The 10532-nt window shown below is 49.2% G+C and overlaps 1 non-coding gene across 1 annotated transcript; it reads left to right on the top strand.

The window, feature by feature from the left end:
* Positions 1-6263: 6263 nt before the first annotated feature.
* TRNAM-CAU lies at positions 6264-6335 on the top strand. Its single transcript has one exon. It is a non-coding gene; the product is annotated as a tRNA-Met (tRNA).
* The last annotated feature ends 4197 nt before the right edge of the window (positions 6336-10532 follow it).

Raw genomic sequence — 10532 nt, 5'->3', positions numbered from 1 at the left:
AGGGAATGGGAGGATCTTCCCTCACAGCAGGTGCATCTGTCTCCCTCCCAATTCCTCCCCAGCCCTACCCCAGCCCAGGCTAATCCCGGCCCAGCTACCAGGGTTAAATTTGGCCTGGATTCCACAGCTGCTGGGGGTGGGGCGTGGGGCTGGGAAGCCTGAGCCTCTACTTCCCCTTCCCCAGACACAGTTGCATGGGCACAGACCAAAAGAGCCTGCAGCACTGCTGCCTAGAGGAAACTGAGTCACCAGCCACTGACAGACACATCATGGCTCTCCTCATCCTCATCCTCTTTTCCATATACAACCTGGCCAGGGGAGGGGGGGTAAACTCAGGGCAGTTGCATAGTTAACCTGTGGAATTCTTGCAAGAGGATGTTGTGAAGGCCAAGACTATAACAGGGTTCAGAAAAGAACTAGATAAGTTTATGGTGGATAGATCCATCAAGGGCTATTAGCCAGGGTGGGCAGGGATGGTGCCTGTAGCCTCTGTTTGCCAGAAGCTGGGAATGGGCAATAGGGGATGGATCACTTGATGATTCCCAGCTCTGTTCATTCCCTCTGGGGCACCTGGCACTGGCCACTGTCAGAAGACAGGAGGATACTGGGCTAGATGGACTTTGCGTCTGAACCAGTCTGGCCGTTCTTATGTCTCCCTTGGAGCAGCAGTGACACCAAGTGGCCAATCAGGGTAACACACAGAGTATGTATCCCTTGGAGCAGCAGTGACACCTCGTGGTCATTCAAGGTAATGCACAGAAGGTGTTTCCCTTGATACAGCAGTGACACCCACTGGTCAGGTGGCGTAATGCACAGCGTGTGTCTGCCCTCTACGAGCAGTGACACCCACGGACCAGTCACGGTAAAGCACAGAGTGTGTTTCCCATCAATCTGGGTAAGGCACAGAGCATGTTTCCCATGGAGCAGCAGTGACACCTAGTGACCAGCAGGGGTGACATCAGACTCTTCTCCTTTAGTGGGGGACTGAGATGGGCTAGAAAAAAAATTGGGGGGCTGTTCCCCCATCACCTGGCCCCAGCCTTCATGGGGGCCATGATTCTGCTCCTTCTCAGTTAAAGGCCAGGCTCATCTCCTCTCCCCCAGGCTAGGATTTACAGCAATACAAACTTTATTAAAATAAAATAGTAAACAGGGTTTACTTTAAATATTCTAAATCTGTCCAAATTTTAGTACTGAATCCAAAGTTCTCTTAAAGATCCCATCAGTAACCAAAACCTAAATGAAAAATTGAAACCAAAAACAAGGCTTAATTTAAAACCCAAACATTAAGAAAAACTTTGTTTGTAAAAATAAAAACTAACAAATACCGTAAATTAATAATTACAACATTTTATCAAAAAAAGTGTGCTATAGCAGAATGATAAAATAACATCAAATAAATAAGCATGACCACTAAAACCTCCTATTAAGGAATTGAATCCTTGAATACTGGTCAAATTTGTATAAAATATGCAGAACTATGTCAAAACTGGTGTTGCAGGTCAGCCATTCAAATCCAGCAAATGTCAATTAAAAGCTCCATTCCAACTAAAAAAACCAAAACAATCCAATAAACCAAAATGGTCACAGCCTGAAACAAACCTACACAGAAGCAAAATTAAACCTGTACCAACACAGGAACAAACGATGTAAATTTCTAATTCTAACTTCTTGTTTCTCCCAGGAGGAAGATGTTTTGCACCCAAGTAACCAGGCTGTCACTGCAGCTTTCCATTCACTAAATAAGATTTTTACCAAATATAAATTGCCCTCCAATTTCTCTAAGAGAAATTGAAATTGTATCTTTGCACTAATATCCCAAGTGTGCAAGTCCATCCCCTCAGAGCAACCCCACACCCTGAGCCCAGGGGAGAATCCCAGCTGGTTTGTGCATTTGTAACCCTGGGGCCTGAAGCTGATGAGAGAAAGGGAAGTGAGCCATCTTGGAGCTTTCCGATACCACCTGCGGGGAGCATAGGGATTTGACTGAGGGTACGTCTTCACTACCCGCCATATCGGCGGGGAGCAATCGATTGCTCGGGGATCGATATATCACGTCTCATCTAGACGCGATATATTGATCCCTGAACACGCTTATATCAATTCCGTAACTCCACCAAGCCGAACAGAGTTGCGGAATTGACAGGGGGAGCCGCGGACATCGATCCCGAGCTGTGAGATGGATGAGTAATTCGATCTTAGATACTTCGACTTCAGCTACGTTATTCACGTAGCTGAAGTTGCGTATCTAAGATCGATTTTCCCCCATAGCGTAGACCAGCCCTCAGTGACATCCTGGCTAATTTTCACCTTGTTCTCTGCCAGCAGGCTCAACTGAAGAGCTCGGGAGTGACTTGACCATGGCAGCACCCTATTTACATATTAAAAGCTGGCATTTTGGGGCCAATGGGGTGAAATGTGAGTACTTTGGGGGTTGGGACCCACATGAGAAGGGATGTTAACAAACTGGAGAGAGTCCAGCAGAGGGCAATAAAAATGATTAGGGGACTGAGACACATCACTTATGAGGACCTACAGGCCATATCCTGTATGTTAAGCTAGGGCAAAGTTAGCATATCTATATTGTGACCTTTTACTCAGAGAGAAAACTCGACCTTTATCATGTTACTTAAATAGATAAGTACCCAAGCCTGTCCAAGACCTTTACCTAGACCAATCGACAATGGAGAATGGCATAGGGGTTTTTTCAGTGTTATACCCACAGATTTAACAGGTACACCACAACGTTAACTTATGTGCATATGTACATGTCATCACCAAGCACAAACATACTAGCCTATGCAGTAAATGTACCCTAATGATTTGTGGGTGAGGAATGAAATTTGGGCATAGGAGGAAGGATTTCCAGCCCTTGTCCCCGATAAAAGAGGTAACCCACCTCGCTAGAGCACTTTGCTCTATCATTCTGACTTACTTCCTCCACTCTCTCTATATGTACTATCAGTAGGCTGTACTTGTCCTTAAACTTTAAGTTTCAAGGGAACTAGGCTAAGTTCGGTTTCCCTAAGTTGTTATTATTTGTTTATTATGTTTTGATTCTAAAGTTTAACATATTCAAGTAAACCCTAAGTAACACCAGCTTTTTCTAAGCACTGCATCTTTCAATTAAGAATTGAGAAACCTGAACTGCAAGGCTGGTCCTGTGTCTCTTACCACCAGGTTATCAAGGAAGGCTGTGAGTATATTCACCAAAACTTTGTTGCATATAATGCCATATGTATCTTCTGAATAGCAGTAATGGAACTGTAACTCTGTAACTCAATTAAATTAAATTAAATGTAAGCTAATAAATTAAATTTTCATCAAATTATCCAAATTAATATTATTAGTACACCCTAAATCAGGCTACATGGGACAGAGAGTTGGAGTGCAGAGGGATGAAGGCACTGGCTCTGGGGGTGCAGACTCTGGGGTGGGGTTAGAATGAGACATTCAGGGTGCAGTAGAAGACTCAGGGTTAGGATAGAGAATTGGGCTGTGAATGCTCTGGAATGAGACCAGGACAGAGAAAATTGAGATGCAAGAGAGAAATCAAGCTGGAGCAAAAAGCAGAGAAGTGTGCAATTTGAGCTGCAGAGGGAAGAAAAAAGCCTCTGCCTGTCCCCTCTTACCAAAGCATCTAAGAACCAGATGACAGACATCTCTCCCCTACTGCAACAATTCCAGTTGACCTAGACTGAGAAAGGAACTCTTCTTCTCTGCAGCACTAGCAAACCTGGACTGAGTCATGAACACATCATTCCCCCACCACACCCGAGTGTTCCTGGCCTGGGACATGGGCAGGGCTCCTCTCTTCTCCATTTGGGACATGGAGGGATGAGAGAAGTGACAGGGATTTACGGGAAATCATTATTTGCCTGATTCTTGTGCAAGTCCTAGTCCTTGTTAACCCAAACAAACCGTTTATCCTGCATGCTGATACTAGTGTGGAAGGTCTGGGAGCAGTCCCGTACCAGGAAGTAGAAGGAAATGTAAATCTGTAGGCTTTGCCAGCTGAGGACTGTCTGATAGCGAAACTCGCTATCCCATCCACCAGCTGCAGTTCTTGGTCTTGAAATGGGCCATCACTGAGAAATTTCGAGACTACTTGTGTGGTGCTCAGTTTCAGGTGTGGACAGAGAACAATCCACTGACTTATGTGTTAACAAGGGCTAAGCTGGATGCTACAAGGCAGAGATGGGTGACAACTTTTGCTAGCCATCACTTCGCATTCAGTACCAATGAGTTGGTATAATAGAGAATCTGATTTATCAGGACCACCAATTCTTGGCTGGGGGGAGGATGTAAGCAGGGTGAGAATGAACTCTATCCTGCCATCTGTTGGTGATCTGTTGTAAAGACCTTTTGAGGCTGCTGTCATTTGCATGGTTCCACCCACCCCGGATTGCATGATGGGGGTGCTTGTCCAAAGGATCATTTCAGCTGCTGTGGGATCCTCAGTCTCTTTCTTATTAGGGCAGTGGTAATAAAGTGCAGTTATTCCGGTGATATGAATCAAGGACAGTAGAACGGAACTTAGCGGTTCATGATTTCGGGACTCACCCCAACCTACATAAATCTCGTTAGGCAAGGGACATGGTTTCCAAAATATGATGAAATAAGAGAGATTGACAAAGAATATTTGCACTTAGTACTATGGATTTCTTATGAACTCTTGAAATGCACATTTTATGCCCTTTGTGTCTCTCTAGTTTAAAAATAGAGTGTTATATATTTCTAACCCATGTTTAGAACTAGCGGTACTTAAAAAATGGTTAATGACTAAATGCAGTTTTCAGGTATTCTTAAAGGGCAAGGCAGTGATCTCTTTTCCGCACTACAAGTGGAAAACTACTCCATAGTTGGGGAAAAGGCTCTCCACCACTCACAAATCAAGAAAACTTTGCAGATTAATGCAAATGAGACCAGAGCCAGGGGTGGGCCCCCACAACTTCTGTGGCACATGCACCACCTCTGCAAACCAACCTTTGCTACCTCCCTCCATAACACCACACACACACAGCAGCTGCCTTTTACCTCTCAGAACCAAAACACACCCTGAAAGACATCAAATGGCATAAGCTGAAGGCAAATGACTGCACCACTAACAACAACTCAAAGAGATTCAAAAATGCCTCTGTCTTCACACACCAGGGACGGCAGGAACCAAACCAGCATGCACGGCCACGGGCTGCCAGGGGCTAAACAAACACCCATTCCAGCCTCCCACGAGCCTTGGGCATTGGGAACCCAGACCCCTTAATGATGAATACTTTTCAGGCGAGGGTGAAGCTCTCAGGCCTCAAATGCCAGCTACAGTTACTCTCTCCTTGATCCAAAACGAACAGCGAAATACACTGCATTACTCCTGCCCCAAGAACAAAGAGACTGGGGATCCCACAGCAGCTGAAATGACCCTTTGGACAAGCACTCCCATCATGCAATCCGGGGTGGGTGGAACCATGCAAATGACAGCAGCCTCAAAAGGCCTTTACAACAGATCACCAACAGATGGCAGGGTAGAGTTCATAGCGACCCTGCTTAAACTAGATTGTGGAAAAGATTAAAAAACACTGAACGTTCAAACTCACCAAATGCGGGTCAATCCATCCTCATCGTCGTATCCGCTCGTTATACTCCACACCTGAACAGAGCCCTCACATGGACAACATACCCTCCTAACTCAGTGTCTGTACGTTAACCTTTTACCCCCAGTCGGGGCTATTGCAGATTATGTATTCCTTATGCCACCCGATCTTAAACTGAACTTCGCACCCCCTGGGTAATCTGTACGTTGTTCCCTGATCACCAGAAACTTCTGCGCCTAAACGCTGTACCGTAGCCTTTTTTTTTCTTTGAACGTCATCTTAATAAAATGTTGACATTTGTTCGAGATCCCGGCTCCTCTTCCTTTGCAAGGCGTGTGCGTTTGCTCCGGGTTTTAGTCTGCTGAGACAGCGAGGGGGGCCGATTGAGCCAGAGGCGCTTGCCTGCTGCAGACACGGATCCAAGGCTGAACCTCGTCCCCCACCAGCTGAAGGCTTAACTGAGAACAGTTTAAGAAGTGCTCCCATCTCCGGCGCTCAGCTACCCAGCTCCCGGTGGGGTCCAAACCCCAAAGAGATCCCTTTTACCCTGTAGACGCTGTAAAAGCCTGTGACCAGGGCAGCTGCCTAGCAGCCTGCGCATCCGCCTGCCAGCACGAGAGCGCGTAAGGCACTGATCTGGATAGTGCCGGCTGGGTGGCAGGGCTGTGCAGAGCCAGCAGAGTGGTGCAGTGGAAGCGTGCTGGGCCCATAACCCAGAGGTCGATGGATCGAAACCATCCTCTGCTACGTGTGTGTTTGTTTCTTTTCCCTCTGGGCCTTCCGGCGAGGCGGTGACCAGCAGAGCGGCAAGAGGTGGCTGAGGCAGTGGCCTGCCAGAGAGCTCCCTGGCTGCCTGGGCTGAAGGCAAGACGGAGGTCTGGGTGTGGCAAGGGCCTCCTGTCCCAGAATGAGGCTGCAGTGCGTCCTGGTCCCCTTTTCCCACCCACCCCGGCGGGCTGCGGGAGAACACCAGGGAGGCTCTCGGGGCGCTGGGCAGCGCTGTGTGGCTGTCAGGGGAAAGAGCCGAGGCTACCGACTCGACCTGCCATTGACTCGCGTGGCTCTGCGCGCCGTCAGCCGGGGCGGGCCAGGCTGCGCACGTGACTCAGGCTTGGGCAGCATGGCTGCTCTTTCCTGATGCGGCATGAGGCAGGCCAAGAGCTTTGCACAGCCTACAGGGAAGTGGGAGGGAGGCGTCTTTGAACAGGCGTGTCTCGTCCCCTTCTCCCTTGCCGCTTTGGCAGAGGCGGGAAGGGAGCAAAATGTTCCCGGCTGGAAGTTTTTGTGCTCGGCCTCGAGGATTAAGCCTGAGCCTCCGGCACAGCTGCTGGGAGACGGGTTTCTGAATGGCATCCAGCACGCTCTTTGGGCCACCAGCTGAAAGCACTGAGGCCAAGAGGCAGCAAGATGGGACTTTGGAGGCTCCCTGCAGGCCTCGGGGAAGCAAAGAAGTAGCACAGGCTCATTGCCATCCCCGGGTGGGCTCGAACCACTATCCTTTCAGTTAACAGCCGAACGCGCTAACCCTTTGCGCCACAGGCTGTATGGAGCACAAAAGTTGGGAATCAGCACAGGGTATGGTCTAGCATATGCATGCAGCTCTTAGACAAGCAACAGCAAGGAACTGGACCGGTATGCAGTGAAAGTTCTGTGGGAAGGAACCGAAAAGAGCACGGAGGCTGCGGTACAGCGCTTGCGTAGACTTTCTTTGGCCTGTTTTGCTGGAAGAGTTAGCAGGGCGAAATTCTTAGTCACAGGTCAGGAGGCGGGTTTATGCAAATTCTGGACTCTGGGACCAGAGCTGGGGTTGGCAGTGGGGGGGCCCAATTTTTGTGGCACATTCACCACCTCTGCAACACCAACCTTTGCTACCTCACTCCATAACACCACACACACACAGAGCAGCCTTTTACCTCTCAGGAACCAAAACATACCCTGAAAGAGATCGAATAGCATAACCCTAAGGCTGTGGGGCTCCTCATGGTTCTGTGTTCCACATTTTGATCTCACCCACTATGTACCAAGTGTGAATTTCTCAGGCACTAGAATAGCCTTAACATGGAGTCATAGACATTCTTCTTGGGCATCCTGACTCTATCTTGCCACCCAGGTGTTGAAGCTGCTGTAACAACATGCAAGCTCTGTAAGTCCTTTAGGGCTAATCTTAGCCAAGCAGCCGGGATTCTTTTCGTACGCTTAGACGGCGTGCTGTCTCCCTGAAGTCCAAGCAGCATCCTGGGGGCGGGATGCCAACAGTTTCTTCCTGATAGGTATTTTTATTCCATTCCCCCAGAGCTCAAGCTGATGGGGGCAAGTATTTGTGCTGGTCTCTGCCTCCTCATGGGCGTGTGAGGGGAGCAATCAACCAAGTCTTTTGTCCACGGATGATCGACAGTGGCTTGTCTGATGTCTCAGTCAAGGCCTTCTCTTTTTGGAAAGGAGATGATGCCTCCTCTGGTAAACTAGCGTTTCACAGTTGGTAATGCTTCTCTCTTGACTGGTGGTGGGTTGGCGGCAAGGGGGTTTACAACTTTAGTGCCAATGCTTATATATCACCTTACCATATGGGCTATGGCTATTATAGGTGAGAAGAATGCATGGAGCAACTCACGAGCTTGTCATAAACGGTAAACACATTTTTATGAATCTAATTCTTGTTTTAACAACACTAACAAACAAGTGAGCAAGACTAGTTTCCAGCCATGCGTCTGTCACTTTTCAGTAAGGCCTAGGGGCCTTGGCATGAGCTGGCACCTGGTCTGCCAGTGTCAGAAGAGGATCTTCCCTCTCTTATCCCCAGGTGTCTGTACTGGGAGCAGTACTGTTCAACTTATTCATAAATGATCTGGGGAAAGGGGTAAACAGTGAGCTGGCAAAATTTGCAGATGATACAAAATTGCTCAGGATAGTTAAGTCCCAGGCAGCCTGCGAAGAGCCACAAAGAGATCTCACAAAACTGGGTGATAGGACAACCAAATGGCAGATGAATGTCGGTGCTGTTAAGTGCAAAGTAATGCACATTGGAAAACATAATCCCAACTATCTCTGTAAAACGATGGGGTCTAAATTAGCTGTTACCACTCGAGAAAGAGATCTGGGAGTCGTTGTGGATAGTTCTCTGAAAACATCCACTCAATGTGCAGCAGAGTGTTGGGAATCATTAAGAAAGGAATAGGTAAGAAGACAGAAACTATCACATCGCTTCAATATCAATCCATGGTACGCCCACATCTTGAATACTGCGTGCTGATGCCATCGCCCCAATTTCAAAAAAGATCTATTGGAATGGGAAAGATTCAGAAAAGGACAACAAAGATGATGAGGGGATATGGACCAGCTTCCGTCTAAGAAGAGATTCATAAGATAGGGACTTTTCATTTTGGAAAAGAGACGACTAAAGGGGCATACGACGGAGGTCTATAAAACCATGATCGGTGTGGAGAAAGTAAATAAGAAACAAAAAAAAGCTGTGGCTCTTCGGAGGCAGCTCAACCACACTGCTTCTTCTGCAGCAGTTCGGCGGCGAGTCCTCCCTCCCTTCCTCTTTGGTAGACATTTGGTGGCAGCTCAAAGACTAAGACAGGGAATGGGGGACCCATCGCCGAATTTCCGCCAAAGACCAGACGTGCTGCCCCAATACCAGGCGGGCCGTCCCTTTGAATTGGCTGCTCCAAGCACCTGCTTGCTACGCTGGTGGCTGGAGCCAGCCCTGCTCCCGTGACAAGCAGGCACTGGTGCAGAGCCTGGCAGGGCAGGGAGATGACATCTCCTCTAATAGCGGGGCCCTTTCACAGCAAGGGCAGCACCTCCCCGCAGTAGCACAGAGCCACCTACTCCTCCTGCTTTCTCCTGATCACCCTTCCCGGCACTGCCTCACAGCAGCACCTGCTTCCAGACTCGCACCAGAAATGGGAAGTCTGGACCTGGCAGCAGCTGTCAGGAAATGGAAGCAGGAGACACGACCACTCCCATGGTGCTGTGGGGTCTGTCCTGGCTGGTGGGAGATGGAAGCAGTGGACACTACCACCTCCATGGTGCCGTAGGTTTTTCAGCTGCCCTCCCCAGGGTTGGGCTCCAGGGGAGGTTTGGCATCTTAAGGGACTGGGTGGGGAGGCTTGGAGGAGGTTTGAAGACCAACAGTGAAGGGGAAGTTGGACACTGGCCAGAATACCAGAGAGACAAGGCAGGTGAGGTGATACCTGTTACTGGACCAGCTTTGGAGTCACACAGGGTCTTCTTCATGGAAGGGAAAGGTGCTCAGAGCATCACAGTTCAATAGAAGGTGGAACACTGCCTCGAACACCAGACTTTCCCCTACTTCCTGGAATGGGGGGGCTGACCGCACTCTCCTGTAAACAGTCCCACCATGTAACCCAGAGGTGGCTGCATCTTAGCACCAAGACACCAGTGGTCACCACTTCAGAGGAGATGGTATATACAGGCCACTGCCCTACGTGGCCACCAGACATCACAGACTGTGCACTGTCTTAGTTGGCCCCACACGTTACTGCCCCAAGAGGTGAGGTACACACAGGCTACTACTCAAACTGGGCACCTGGGGTCACTGCAGCAATGGTTGCGGGGGATACAGGCAGGGCACTGCCACACATGGCCACCAGGTGGCACTGCTGCAATGGTGGTGGGCGGGGGGAGATGATAAACGGGCCACTGCCTGAAGTGGCCACTACCACAATGGCGTGGGGAGAGGGGGAGGGAGATACCAATAGGGCACTGCCACACCAGGGCACCATGGGGAGGTCACTGCTCCAATTAGTAGAGATAAACATTGGGTAGTGACCCAACTGGGGGCCCTACCCCGGAGAGAGAGGGGGCTGGGGAGAGAAGAGGAAACCAAAGGCCACTGCCTCACACAGCCATCGGGGTCACTACCTAAATAGGGGACACACACACACACACACACACACAGGGCACTGCCCCACCTGA

Source organism: Gopherus evgoodei, unplaced genomic scaffold, assembly GCF_007399415.2.
Source record: "Gopherus evgoodei ecotype Sinaloan lineage unplaced genomic scaffold, rGopEvg1_v1.p scaffold_377_arrow_ctg1, whole genome shotgun sequence".
Taxonomy (NCBI): Eukaryota; Metazoa; Chordata; order Testudines; family Testudinidae; genus Gopherus; species Gopherus evgoodei.
The sequence above is the reverse complement of the archived record's forward strand: the minus strand, read 5'-3'. Positions and strand labels throughout refer to the sequence as shown.